The sequence below is a fragment of the Bos indicus x Bos taurus genome, chromosome 19, assembly GCF_003369695.1.
Source record: "Bos indicus x Bos taurus breed Angus x Brahman F1 hybrid chromosome 19, Bos_hybrid_MaternalHap_v2.0, whole genome shotgun sequence".
In the NCBI taxonomy this organism is placed as follows: domain Eukaryota; kingdom Metazoa; phylum Chordata; class Mammalia; order Artiodactyla; family Bovidae; genus Bos; species Bos indicus x Bos taurus.
The window spans coordinates 25,031,949-25,044,802 of NC_040094.1; the positions used below are offsets into that span (position 1 = coordinate 25,031,949).

The window sequence follows — 12,854 nt, forward strand, 5'->3', positions numbered from 1 at the left end:
AACCTGTGCCCCCTGCGTGGGCAGGTGAGTTCTTAACCACTGGACCACCAGGGAAGTCATAATATTTTTTAAATAATATTTATAAAATTAATAATGTATTGAATAAAATTAAGGCCTGATCTTAATAATTTGATACATACACCTACAGGCTTCTCTGATACTAAACAAACCTCTTGGATTTAGCAGAGCGTCAAAGACAGGGAGGAAAGTGGAAAAACTTTATAGTGAAAAAAAAGGGGGATAGTTTCAGGTGTGCCCTAGACTGGAGGTTGGTGGCAGAGGAAAGATAAAGGAAATGAGTACGGTAATTTTTTTCCTGTTTCCATATAGTGCTATCCAGAATCTCCCAATATTATGTTGAACAGTGGTGGTGTGAGTAAGCATTTTCTCAGTCCTGTTTTCAGAGAGAAGATGACAGAGGACTTCATATCCCATCTTAAATCCACAAAAATGTCCTTCCTGTTGTGACTGCAAATGGCCCTGGTTTCCCTCTGTGTTCTCTGGGCACTCTGAACTTCCTCTGCCGATTCTTCCTCTTACTCTGGACTGCCGTGTTGGTACTTCTGGTCTTCCTTTGACCTTGATTCTGTATCATCGTTCCCTCCTCACTCCCTGTTCTGTAGATGATCTCCTCTGTCTCCACAGCTCTAGATATTTTATATGTCCTGATGTCTTCCAAATTTAATCCACTATCCACTACCTTTTATATATCCACATACCCTCTTGTCATTCATCTCCCCTGCTCATCTATCAGGAGTTCAAACTCTTCCCCATATTAATCCATTATGGACCCTTCCCCAGTTCCCCAAGTCAGAAATGGAGGGTCATCCTTGATTTATTCTTTCTTGTATTCCAGGATCCAGCCCAACACTGAAGCGTCATGATTTCACCGCCAAAAGTAGCTAGATCATTTCTCTTTCCTGCTTCCATCCTAGCTCAGGTCGTGTTCCCCACACGCCTGGGCCACTGCTTTGTTTGCTTCTGTTTCTGTCTGTCTTCAACCTGTTCTCCTCATGGCCACTAGAGTGATCCATTCAACCTAAGTTAAATCATCCCACTCCACTTGCTTAAAATACTCAAATGAATTCTCATTGAACTTATAATTTTAAGAAAAAACAGATTAAGCCAGACATACTGGCTTCATCTGCACATACGTAGCTCCCAGCCTCAACTTGTGTGACTCACAGCATGAGTAACACCAGCACTGACTCTCTGTCAGTCCTTGAATATACACTTTTGTGCCTTTGAAGATGCTGTGTCTTCTCTCTGGAGAGCTCTTTTTTCAACTCCCTGAGTAGCTCTCAGCCATCTGGTCTCAGCTTACATGTCTTTCAGAGAGACCCTGTGACCAACCAAACTAAGTATGGATTGGCTGAAAAGTTCATTCAAGTTTTTTGTAAGATGGTGTGAAAAAACCTAACGATTTTTTTTTTGCAAATCCAGTAGTTGCTTGCTCCTCCCTCATTATTCTCTATTTCAGATTATAGCTTCCTTGGGGCATGCATCAGTTTGTGATTATTTTCCTTATCTCTTTACTGATCTTCAGGCTCCATGAAAGGAGGCAATCATGTCCATTTTGTTCATGGTGGTTTCCAGCATCTAGCTCAATGCTTGCATCAATAAATAATACAACATAAATCAAGAAGAGAAGTAAGGAAGACAGAGTCCCAGGCACAACAAGCATAAATGAGGTTGGTTTTTGCTGAGAGGCTTTGGGCTGTTCCTAGAAAGGGGTTCAGGTTGTACTGACCAAATGACCTCAGGTTTGTAAGGGCTTCAGCAGCAGGACAGAGGCCAACTATACAAACTGACTCCATGGGATAGCTAGGTGGTGGTGCTATGACAGCTGTGACCACATCATACTTTGACAAGTGGAAGGTGTGTTATTGTTAGATTTGAAAAGTAGGAGGTGGTGAGAGGGGGGGTAGCTAGAGCAATTCCATAAATCAATCATGGCCCATCAGTGGAACCGGGAACATGCCTGGAATCACTCATACTCTCTTCCAGCAGTGTGTCTTTGGCATAACTCTACTCTGAGTGGTGACTCCAAACTGAGTCCTGTTTGTAACTACCAACTGTGGTGCAGTGCTAAAGAATCTGCCTGCCAACGCAGGAGATGCTGGAGACGTGGGTTCTATCCCTGGATTGGGAAGATCCCCTGGAGAAAAAAGTGGCAACCCATTCCAGTATTGTTGCCTCGAAAATTCCATGGACAGAGGAGGGAGCCTGGCAGGTTGCAGAATATGGGGTCATAAAGAGTCAGACGTAACCATGCATGTGTACATTTGAGACTGGAGACATTTTGCTTGAAATCTGTTTGAAGATAGCTCCCCATCAAAGTGGAGATGCAAAGACAGGACAAGGTGTTGTCTGGTCAGAGATGTTAAAAATCCAGTTCCTCTATGGAGAGGGTATGGAGGCAATAAATAGGCTTGTTTGAATCTAAAAATCCTTTCAGTTCTGAGTCAGTGGTGCTAACAGTTTGGTCAGATAGGGGATAGACTGAGGGATCTATGGTTTGTGAGATCCAAGCTCATCTTATCACCTAAAATAGGGAGAGCGAAGGAGGGAGGAAGGAGTATATAGGGGAGGAGACAAAGTGAGATAAGAGAAGGAATAAGAGTCTGGCTTATTCCTTGTAAATAAGGCTCATTTCCCAAGACCCTGGCTTGTTGGGAAAATTACTCATGCTCATCTGAAGAAACTGTATTGGAATTGCTTCCTTGGAGGCTTCCCCAAACTGATAAATAGACCTGACACAGCCTGACTTAGGCCCTTCCTTCCTGATGCTCAGCCGTTTCCCCAGCCTCATTGGAGCACCTACAGCCTTATATTCTGTCTCCTGTATTAGAGGACCAAAGTTTCAGGTACGAGTTCCCTTGCTTTTCACTTTACCCTGTTCCAGCCCCGAGTCCTACAGTTTTACTTAAGATCCTTTATGTCCTGACTGTGAGTTTTCATAGCAGAAACATTGGCAGCACGACCAGTGAACTCTGAGACCAGCACAGAGCAGGGGATAAGGACGACCCCCTCATTCTCTCTCTCCCTCTCTTTCTCTCCTATTTTAAAATCTTCTTCCTTCTCCATTTGCTGTCTCCTACAAACATAGACACTTTGGAAAGTCTTCATATACTCTAATCCCTTCATGTTTGTTGATAGTTTAGTCACTAAGTCATGTCTGACTCTTGTGACCCTGTGGACTGTAGCCTGTCAGGCTCCTCGGTCCAGGGGATTTCTCAGGCAAGAATACTGGTGTGGGTTGCCATTTCTTTCTCCAGGGGATCTTCCTGCCCCAGGGATCAAACATGTATCTTCTACATTAGCAGGCAGATTCTTTACCGCTGGGCCACCTAGGAAGCCCTTAATCCCTTCATATTTTAAAGTAATTAACAATCCTTCCAATCTTAATGCTCTGTAGTTTTCAACATTCTATCTCATGCTCTGTTGCATGTCATTCTTCAATCTGAAAGGGTTTATGAGTGAGATGAAAAGGGTTTATGAGTGAGATGAAAGGGCTTATGAGTGAGTGAAAAGGCTCAGAGAGGTTGTGTGCTGTCCTCTAGGTCACACAGCTGGGGAGCAACACAAGAGGTACTAACGGCCAGGTTTTCAAAATTCAGTTTGGAGCCCTTTTCCAAATCATGCCTACATTCTTTCTGCTGAGTCACACTGCAGAGGGATTTGTGTGTTTAAGGCCATCTCAGTTCCATTCAGTTCAGTCGCTCAGTTGTGTTCAACTCTTTGTGACCCCATGGACTGCAGCATGTCAGGCTTTCCTGTCATCACCAACTCCCTGGGCTTGCTCAAACTCATGTCCATTGAGTCAGTGATGCCATCCAACCATCTTATCCTCAGTCGTCCCCTTCTCCTCCCACCTTTAATCTTTCCCAGCATCAGAGTCTTTTCAAATGAGTCAGTTCTTCTCATCAGGTGGCCGCAGTATTGGAGCTTCAGCTTCAACATCAGCCCTTCCAATGAATATTCAGGACTGATTTCCTTTAGGATGGACTGATTTGATTTCCTTGCAGTCCAAGGGACTCTCGAGTCTTCTCCAACACCACAGTTTAAAAGCATCAATTCTTGGTACTCTCTTTCTTTACAGTCCATCTCTCACATCCATACATGACTACTGGAAAAAATCATATTTTTGACTATACAGACTTTTGTCAGCAAAGTAATGTCTCTCCTTTTTAGTATGCTGTCTAGGTTGGTCATAGCTTTTCTTTCAAGGAGCAAGCGTCTTTTAATTTCATGGCTGCAGTCACCATCTGCAGTGATTTTGGAGCCCAAGAAAATAAAGTTTGTCATGTTTCTGTTGTCTCCCCATCTATTTGCCATGACGTGATGGGACCAGATGCCATGATCTTAGTTTTTTGAATGTTGAGTTTCAATCCAACTTTTTCACTCTTCCTCTTTCCCTTTCATCAAGAGGCTCTTCAGTTCCTCTTTGCTTCCATCTGGCCACTGACTTTTACAGGCTCAGAGCAGTTTTTTCCAAAATGTGGAATCAAAATCACAGGGTGATTGCTAAAAAAGAACTTGATTCTCAGAACAGACCTACTGAATCATCTCAAGAAAGGGCATGTGTACTTCCTTTATAATTTATGTTTTAAAAATTTTTTGGTCACACTGTGGAGGCATGTGGGATCTTAGTTCCCCCACCAGGGGTCAAACCCATGCCCCCTGTGTTAGAAGCACGAAGTCTTTAACCCCTGGACTGCCAGGGAAGTCCCTGAACCTGTTTTGTTATTTTTTTAAATGAGAATTGCAGGTGATTCTGATGCGTGTCAAAGTGTGGGGGACACTTGCCTTGAGGACAAGAAAGTAGATGGGCCAGTGTCCTGGAGTGTCCTCTGGCTTTTCCCAGCCCATTACCTACCTCCCACCCATACTTCTTTCAGGAGAGCTCTCAGCGCCAGGACCCAGCTGGTTAGAGAAGGGGCTCAGCCAGTGCTGAGCACTTGATTTATTTCCTTGTTTCTCTTCCTCATAACAGCAACACTGAGCAGGTATCGCTAGTGTCAAGTAGGGGTAAACTGCAGATTTTCCATTTTATTGTGTAAGAGCAAACTGAAATTTTAATTTATCAGTTGTTACAAACTTTCCATATATAAATGAAAAAATTTAAACATCATTATTTATGATAGATTCAGAGTTTTCCACTGATTTAATGGATTATATACTTTAAAAAATAACTTTATTGAGATATAAACCAATACCCTTAAAATTCACCCATTTATTTACCATATGTAAAATAGATGGCAAGTGGGAATTTGCTGTGTAACACAGAGAACTCAGCCTAGTGCTTTGTGACAACCTGGAGGGGTGGGAGATGCGAGGGGAGTTCAAAAGGTGGGGGGGAACATATGTATGCCTGTGACTGATTAATGTTGATGATGTATTTTTAAATTTTTTTACTGTGGTAAAACTCACATAGTATAAATCATACTATATTAATCATATTTAACTGTACAGTTCAGTGGCACTAGGTACATTCACATTGCTGTGCAACTCTCACTACCATTTATCTCCCGAATTTTTCACCTTCCTGACCTGAAAGTCTGTCCCCTGTAAGCACTCACTTCCCATTCCCAATCTCCACCTCCCCATCCCCCCAATCCCTTGCATCTACCAGTGTACTTTCTGACACTATGAATTTGCCTTTTCTAAGTGTCTCATGTAAGTAGAATCAAACAGTATTTGTCTGCACTTAATGTATATTGGAAAGCATCAAATTCACCCATTTAAAGCACACAATTGAATGGTTTTAATATATTTACAGAATTATACAACCATCATCACAATCTAACTTGAGAACATTTTCATCACTCCCATAGCCGTTCAGTCACTCCTATTTCTCTCTTGCTGGAAACCACAAGTCTCTTTCTGTTCCGGTGTACTTAGTCCCTTAGTCGTGTCCTACTCTCTGTGACCCCAGGGACTGTAGACCACCAGGCTCCTCTGCTCATGAAATTTTCCAGGGAAGAACACTGGAGTGGGTTGCCATTTCCTAGGTATTCTGTAATTTTTAAGGAAAACCTCTAATGTTGAATGTTTATGTTGTTTCTACATTTTTACTCTTGTTAACAAGGCTCTGATGAACCTCTAAGATAGTACAGTTTTTTACATTTTGTCTGATTATATATGGATGTGAGAGTTGGACTGTGAAGAAAGCTGAGCGCTGAAGAATTGATGCCTTTGAACTGTGGTGTTGGAGAAGACTCTGGAGAGTCCCTTGGACTGCAAGGAGCTCCAACCAGTCCATTCTGAAGGAGATCAGCCCTGGGATTTCTTTGGAAGGAATGATGCTAAAGCTGAAACTCCAGTACTTTGGCCACCTGATGCAAAGAGTTGACTCATTGGAAAAGACTCTGATGCTGGGAGGGATTGGGGGCAGGAGGAGAAGGGGAAGTCAGAGGATGAGATGGCTGGATGGCATCACTGACTCGATGGACGTGAGTCTGAGTGAACTTCAGGAGATGGTGATGGACAGGGAGGCCCGGAGTGCTACGATTCATGGGGTCGAAAAGAGTCGGACACGACTGAGCAACTGAACTGAACTGAACTGAACTGATTCTTAAGATGAACTTCTAGTACTAGAATTTTTTTTAGTAAAAAGCATGTCCTTTCTGTTTATTTCCAAAGTTACAAAATGACAGAGTTGAGCATGTATTTTTCTCTTGTTTGGTATACATGAAAAAATACTCAGTTATATGGAGAAAATATTTTTCAAGAACAACAGTGTGTGTGTGTGAATACGGATCTTTATAGCATGTGTCTATGATCTTCAAGAAATATAAAATTAAATTTATAAAAAAGTGGAAGACCAAGGACAAGCAGTCTGACATTTGCTTCAACGTTTGGCACTATTATAATAATTTCTAGCATAAAAATCAGAAGTTCTTGGATCTCAAGTATCTTCAATAACTGTCAGTATAATTTATGACTATTATCCTTGCTTCCCTGAGACCTTTCTTGGCTCTGTTTCTAAAGTTCTGTCTAGCTCCACTGAATGTTCACTCCAGCACCAGCACCACACTGCTTTTCTGTTTGACAGAAAAAATGTTCTCTTTCTAGCATTCTTCTCGACATTGTCCAAATTTATTTTTAAAATATTTTTATTTATTTCTTTGGCTGTGCTGGGACTTAGTTGTGGCATGTGGGATCTAGTTTCCTGAACAGGGATCCAACTGCATTGGGAGCTCAGAGTCTTAGGTCCATCTCTGAGCTGGACCACCAGGGAAGTCCCTCATGTTTATTTTTAGATGAAACTTTAAATAGTCATTGTTTCCAGGAAGTCCTGTTATGATTTTGACTTGGATAGGTTAAATAAATCTTAGATTAATTCAGGAGAATACACACATGTGCAATACTTCATCTTTATATCAAAAAATTAGTGAGTTTATCCATTTATTATTTAAATAGAGAAATGGAGAATTGGAAAGTGAAAGTCGTGTCTGACTCCTTTTGACCCCATGGACTGCCCATAGAATTCTCCAGGCAAGAATGCTGGAGTGGGTTGCCATTCCCTTCTCCAGGGGAAGAATTGGAAGGTCCTGCTCAATTCTTATTAACATCTTAAAGCTTAGATTATTTTGCTGATAATGTCATTGTTCACACTGTATTCTCACCAGATAACTGTTTACCTATATATAATAACAGTAATAGGCAATATTTATTGTATGTCCACTACATGCTAATACTTTGTGTTCAGCACTTTATTCCTTAATTTTAGCCTTACCACAACTCATTATTTACAGGGGAATGCTAGTGTGAAAGAGCTCAGGTAACTGGCCTGAGGTTTCATAGTGAGTGACAAAGCTCAGATAATGAGTTCCAGCATCTGAAATATTCATCTTAAGTCTTAATAACTGCACTCTAGGTGGACTTACTGGGCCCACTGTTAGTTTTGAGGTCTATTCATTCATTGCATGATTGGCCACTTTACTGACGCTGATTTTTATTTCCAATGACATTTCAGTTGATTGTCTTAGATTTCCCCAATACATCATCCTATCAATGAAAATGATAATTTTTCTTTCTCCTTTCCAATATTTTTACTCTCTCCCTTTGTCCAGTTGTATAATAATCATTTCTTATAGTGCATAAGAAAGAAAGAAAGAAAGTAAAGTCACTCAGTCATGTCCGACTCTTTGCTACCCCATGAACTGTAGCCTACCAGGCTCCTCCGTCCATGGGATTTTCCAGGCAAGAGTTCTGGAGTGGGTTGCCATTGCCTTCTCCAGGGGATCTTCCCAACCCAGGGACTGAACCCAGGTCTCCCGCATTGCAGGTAGAGGCTTTACTGTCTGAGCCCACCAGGGAAGCCCTTTTTATAGTGCATAACCTGTTTTAAATATTATTTTAAAATCTGTTCATCTTTGCACAGTGGCAGTATCATTGCCAATGAGGTTTATTTGAGGCGCAATTATTGTTAACTAAACATCTACTCAATATCATGATGTATTAACCTTTAAGCACTTCAAGAATGTGGTAAGATGGTAGAATTTAAAATAAGACATAGACATTATTCCTGTAATATTGAGTATGGCAGATAAGAAGTATAGCAGACCATACGACCCAGTAATCCCACTGCTGGGCATACACCCCGAGGAAACCAGAATTGAAAGAGACATGTGTACCCCAGTGTTCATCACAGCACTGTTTACAATAGCTAGGACATGGAAGCAACCTAGATGTCCACTGGCAGATGAATGGAAAAGAAAGCTGTAGTACATATACACAATGGAATATTACTCAGCTATTAAAAAGAATGCATTTGAATCAGTTCTGATGAGATGGATGAAACGGAGCCTATTATACAGAGTGAAGTAAGTCAGAAAGAAAAATACCAATACAGTATATTAATGCATATATATGGAATTTAGGAAGATGGTAATGATGACCCTATATGTGAGACAGCAAAAGAGACACAGAGATAAAGAACAGACTTTTGGACTCTGTGGGAGAAGATGAGGGTGGGATGATGTGAGAGAATAGCATTTTTTTAATATAAATTTATTTATTTTATTTTATTTATTTATTTATTTTTCTCTAATTTTATTTTATTTTTAAACTTTAATAATTGTATTAGTTTTGCCAAATATCAAAATGAATCTGCCACAGGTATACATGTGTGTTTACTTTATAATATTGTATTGGTTTTGCCATACATCAACATGAATCTGCCACAGGTGTACACGTATAACATTGAAACATGTATATTACCATATGTGAAATAGATCGCCAGTCCAGGTTTGATGCATGAGACAGGGCGCATAGAGCCGGTGTACTGGGATGACCCTGAGGGATGAAATGGGGAGGGGTTTTCAGGATGGGGAACACATGTACACCCATGGCTGATTTATGTCAATGTACGGCAAAAACCACTATAATATTGTAAACTAATTAGCCTCCAATTAAAGTAAATTCATTAATTAAAAAAAAAAGAAGTATGGCAGAGAAGAAGTCAATCCTGAAGGAAATCAGTCCTGAATGTTCACTGGAAGGACTGATGCTGAAGCTGAAGCTCCAATACTTTGGCCACCTGATCCAAAGAACTGACTCATTGGAAAAGACCCTGATGCTGGGAAAGATTGAAGGCGAGAGGAGAAGGGGACAACAGAGGATGAGATGGTTGGATGGCATCACTGACTGGATGGACATGAGTTTGAGTAAGCTCTGGGAGTTGGTGATGGACAGGGAAGCCTGGCGTGCTGCAGTCCATGGGGTCACAAAGAGTCAGACATGACTGAGTGACTGAACTGAACTGAACTGAGAAGAAGTTGCTGGAATGACTAGAAGTTACACATTGTCCATGTTATATGTTTATGCCTGTTATTACTTTGTTGAAAATCTGTATTAAAATATTATAAAATTTAATTCAAGATATTTTAATGCCAAGAGAATAGTTGATCTTGTGTATGTGAATGCCCTTGTTTAACAGAAGTAACAGTAACCAAACATTTGTTGGTGATGATGTTGCAGACAGTTGGAGAAATGCATGGAGGCAACCAGAGTGGAGTCTCAGAGTTCCTCCGCCTGGGGATCTCAGAGAATCCTGAGCAGCAGCGGGTCCTGTTTTGGATGTTCCTGTCCATGTACCTGGTCACAGTGGTGGGAAATGTGCTCATCATTCTGGCCATCGGCTCTGACTCCCGCCTGCACACTCCCATGTACTTCTTCCTGGCCAACCTCTGCTTCACAGACCTCTTCTTCATCACCAACAAGAGCCCCAAGATGGTGGTAAACCTTCAGTCTCAGAACAAAGCCATCTCATATGGAGGGTGTGTGACTCAGCTCCATTTCCTGGTCTCCTTGGTGGCTCTGGACAACCTCATCCTGGCCATGATGGCATATGACCGCTGTGTGGTCATCTGCCACCCCCTCTGCTACACCACAGCCATGAGCCCTGGGCTCTCATTTCACTCCTCACCTTGTGTTGGGCCCTCTCTGTCCTCTGTGGCCTCATCACACCCTCCTCATGACCAAGGTGACCTTCTGAGGTCCTGGAGGATCCGCTACATCTTCTGTGAGATGGACGTCCTACTGAGGCTCGCCCGTTCTAACATTCACATCACTCACACAGTGTTGATTGTCACAGGCTGCTTCATCTTCCTCACCCCTTGAGGGTTCATGACCACGTCCTGTGTCTGGATTGTCAGCACCATCCTCCAGATACCTTCAGCGTCTGGGAAGCACAAAGCTTTCTCCACCCGTGCCTCCCACTTGGCTGTGGTCTCCCTCTTCTGTGGGACACTTGGTATGGTATATCTGCAGCCCCTCAAAACCCACTACATGAAGGATTCAGTAGCCCCAGTGATGTATGCTGTGGTGATCCCCATGATGAACCCTTTCATCTACAGCCTGAGGATCAAGGCCATCCATGGGGCACTGGGAAGACTCCTCTTAGGGAAAGCCTTCCAGAGGTTGGCATGAGGTAATCTGGGCATTGAAGTGGAGATTTCTTCAATTCATGTACAAGGTTAACACCTTGTATGGAGGACACAGGAGTGATCGGAACACACTTGTTATTTAGTCACTAAGTCGTGTCTGACCCTTTTACGACCCCATGCACGGTAGCCCACCAGGCTCCTCTGTCCATGGGATTTGCCAGGCAAGAACAGTGGAGCAGATTGCCATTTCCTTCTTCAGGGAATCTTCCCGACCCAGGGACTGAACCTGAGTCTCCTGCACCCGCAGCTGAATTCTTTATCACTGAGCTGCTTGGGAAGCCCCGTGAGAGCATAGATCCAGCTCAAAATGAGCTCATACCTCTGTGGTGACGAAAAGACACCTATGTGTAACAGGTGTCCCCAGACCTCATCCACCTTGGCAATAAATAAGGTCATGTTAACACTAATACTCAGAGAAGGCAATGGCACCCCACTCTAGTACTCTTGCCTGGACGGTCCCATGGGTGGAGGAGCCTGGTGGGCTGCAGTCCATGGGGTTGCTAGGACTTGGACACGACTGAGCGACTTCACTTTCACTTTTCACTTTAATGCACTGGAGAAGGAAATGGCAACCCACTCCAGTGTTCTTGCCTGGAGAAACCCAGGGACAGGGGAGCCTGGTGGGCTACTGTCTATGGGGTCACACAGAGTCGGACACGACTGAAGTGACTTAGCATAGCATAACACTAATACTAAAATTTTGCAGGATCAAAGTCTTCCACTTGTCTGACCATAGGACCACAGTGCCACCATCCCAGTCTTTCATAATATACCCAGTTGTGGCCTGGAGAGGGGACTCTCTAGAACACTCTTGGTCTTGAGCTCTGACATGCTTTTGGGACCTGCTGCCTGTGAGCCATTTGGAGACACCTGCATTACCCCCACTGCAGGTGCCCTGGGTGAGGCTATCCATTCCCTGGGCTCTGCATTTCACTCCTCATCTTGTGTTGGGTGCTCTCTGTCCTCTATGGTCTCATTCACACCCTCCTCATCCACATCAGCGTTGCTCTCTCAGACCTCAAAGCAATACTGACTGTGGCTTTCTCCTATTTTCCTTTTCCCTGTGGAGAGACCTCATCCCTGAGCAGCCCACCCTATTCTGTGTTATGCCAGCTCCTCACTCCATGGTCCCACCTCTCCTTGCCACCACTCTACCCTGCATTCCAAGCAAAATGTTCAAGCGTGATCAGCACATGCTCATGGACAGGATTGGTGGTGGAAGCAGAAGTGGGGGAGGTAATTGTGAGACCCTATCTCTACTTGGTTCCACCAGCCTGGTGTCAAGTGCAATGGATAGAAAAGGAGAAGTTACTGATGAGAAGATGAGTCCCTGGGCTCTGGCAGTGTGAAAGAGGGAGCAGTTCTTTACAGATGAATCAGCAGAGCCAGAACTGACCTAGACGTTGAGAGACAGGGAGAGTTGAATTGATCTGAAGTTCAGTTCATTCCACTGATAATGACTGAATGCCTATTAGTGGCTTAGACTGTTTTACAAACATGAATCAGGAGCTCATGATGGACCAAGGAGGGAGGCTACCTTATTTCTGTGTCTGAAGGCAGTGGTTATGCTCTGAGCATGTGGGTTGGGGAGAAGGAGGAGGAAGACTCACCTGGCTTGTTAGTGATGGGGAATTCAGGGAGGGCTTCCTTGAGATGGTAAAAGCTGAGCTCAGAATTAAGGCATGCTGATGAGTCGAAAAGTGAGTAGAGCAAGGCAAGGTAAGATCACTGGGTGAATGGTATGGGGGGAAGTATTTGTCTTTGGAGCAGATAGCCAAGCTCTCACACCCTGTGATTGTAGGAGAGCCAGTGTGGAGGAAGAAAGACTCCTCTTCTTTCCTGGCAAGGACTCAGCCAATGAAAAGCCATAGATCCTTTGTTGACCACAGCCCTCTTAAC

At 43.2% G+C, this 12,854-nt stretch overlaps 1 pseudogene; it reads left to right on the forward strand.

Annotated features, from left to right (window-relative positions):
* The first annotated feature begins 9,966 nt into the window (after positions 1-9,966).
* LOC113878299 lies at positions 9,967-10,938 on the forward strand (annotated as a pseudogene).
* The last annotated feature ends 1,916 nt before the right edge of the window (positions 10,939-12,854 follow it).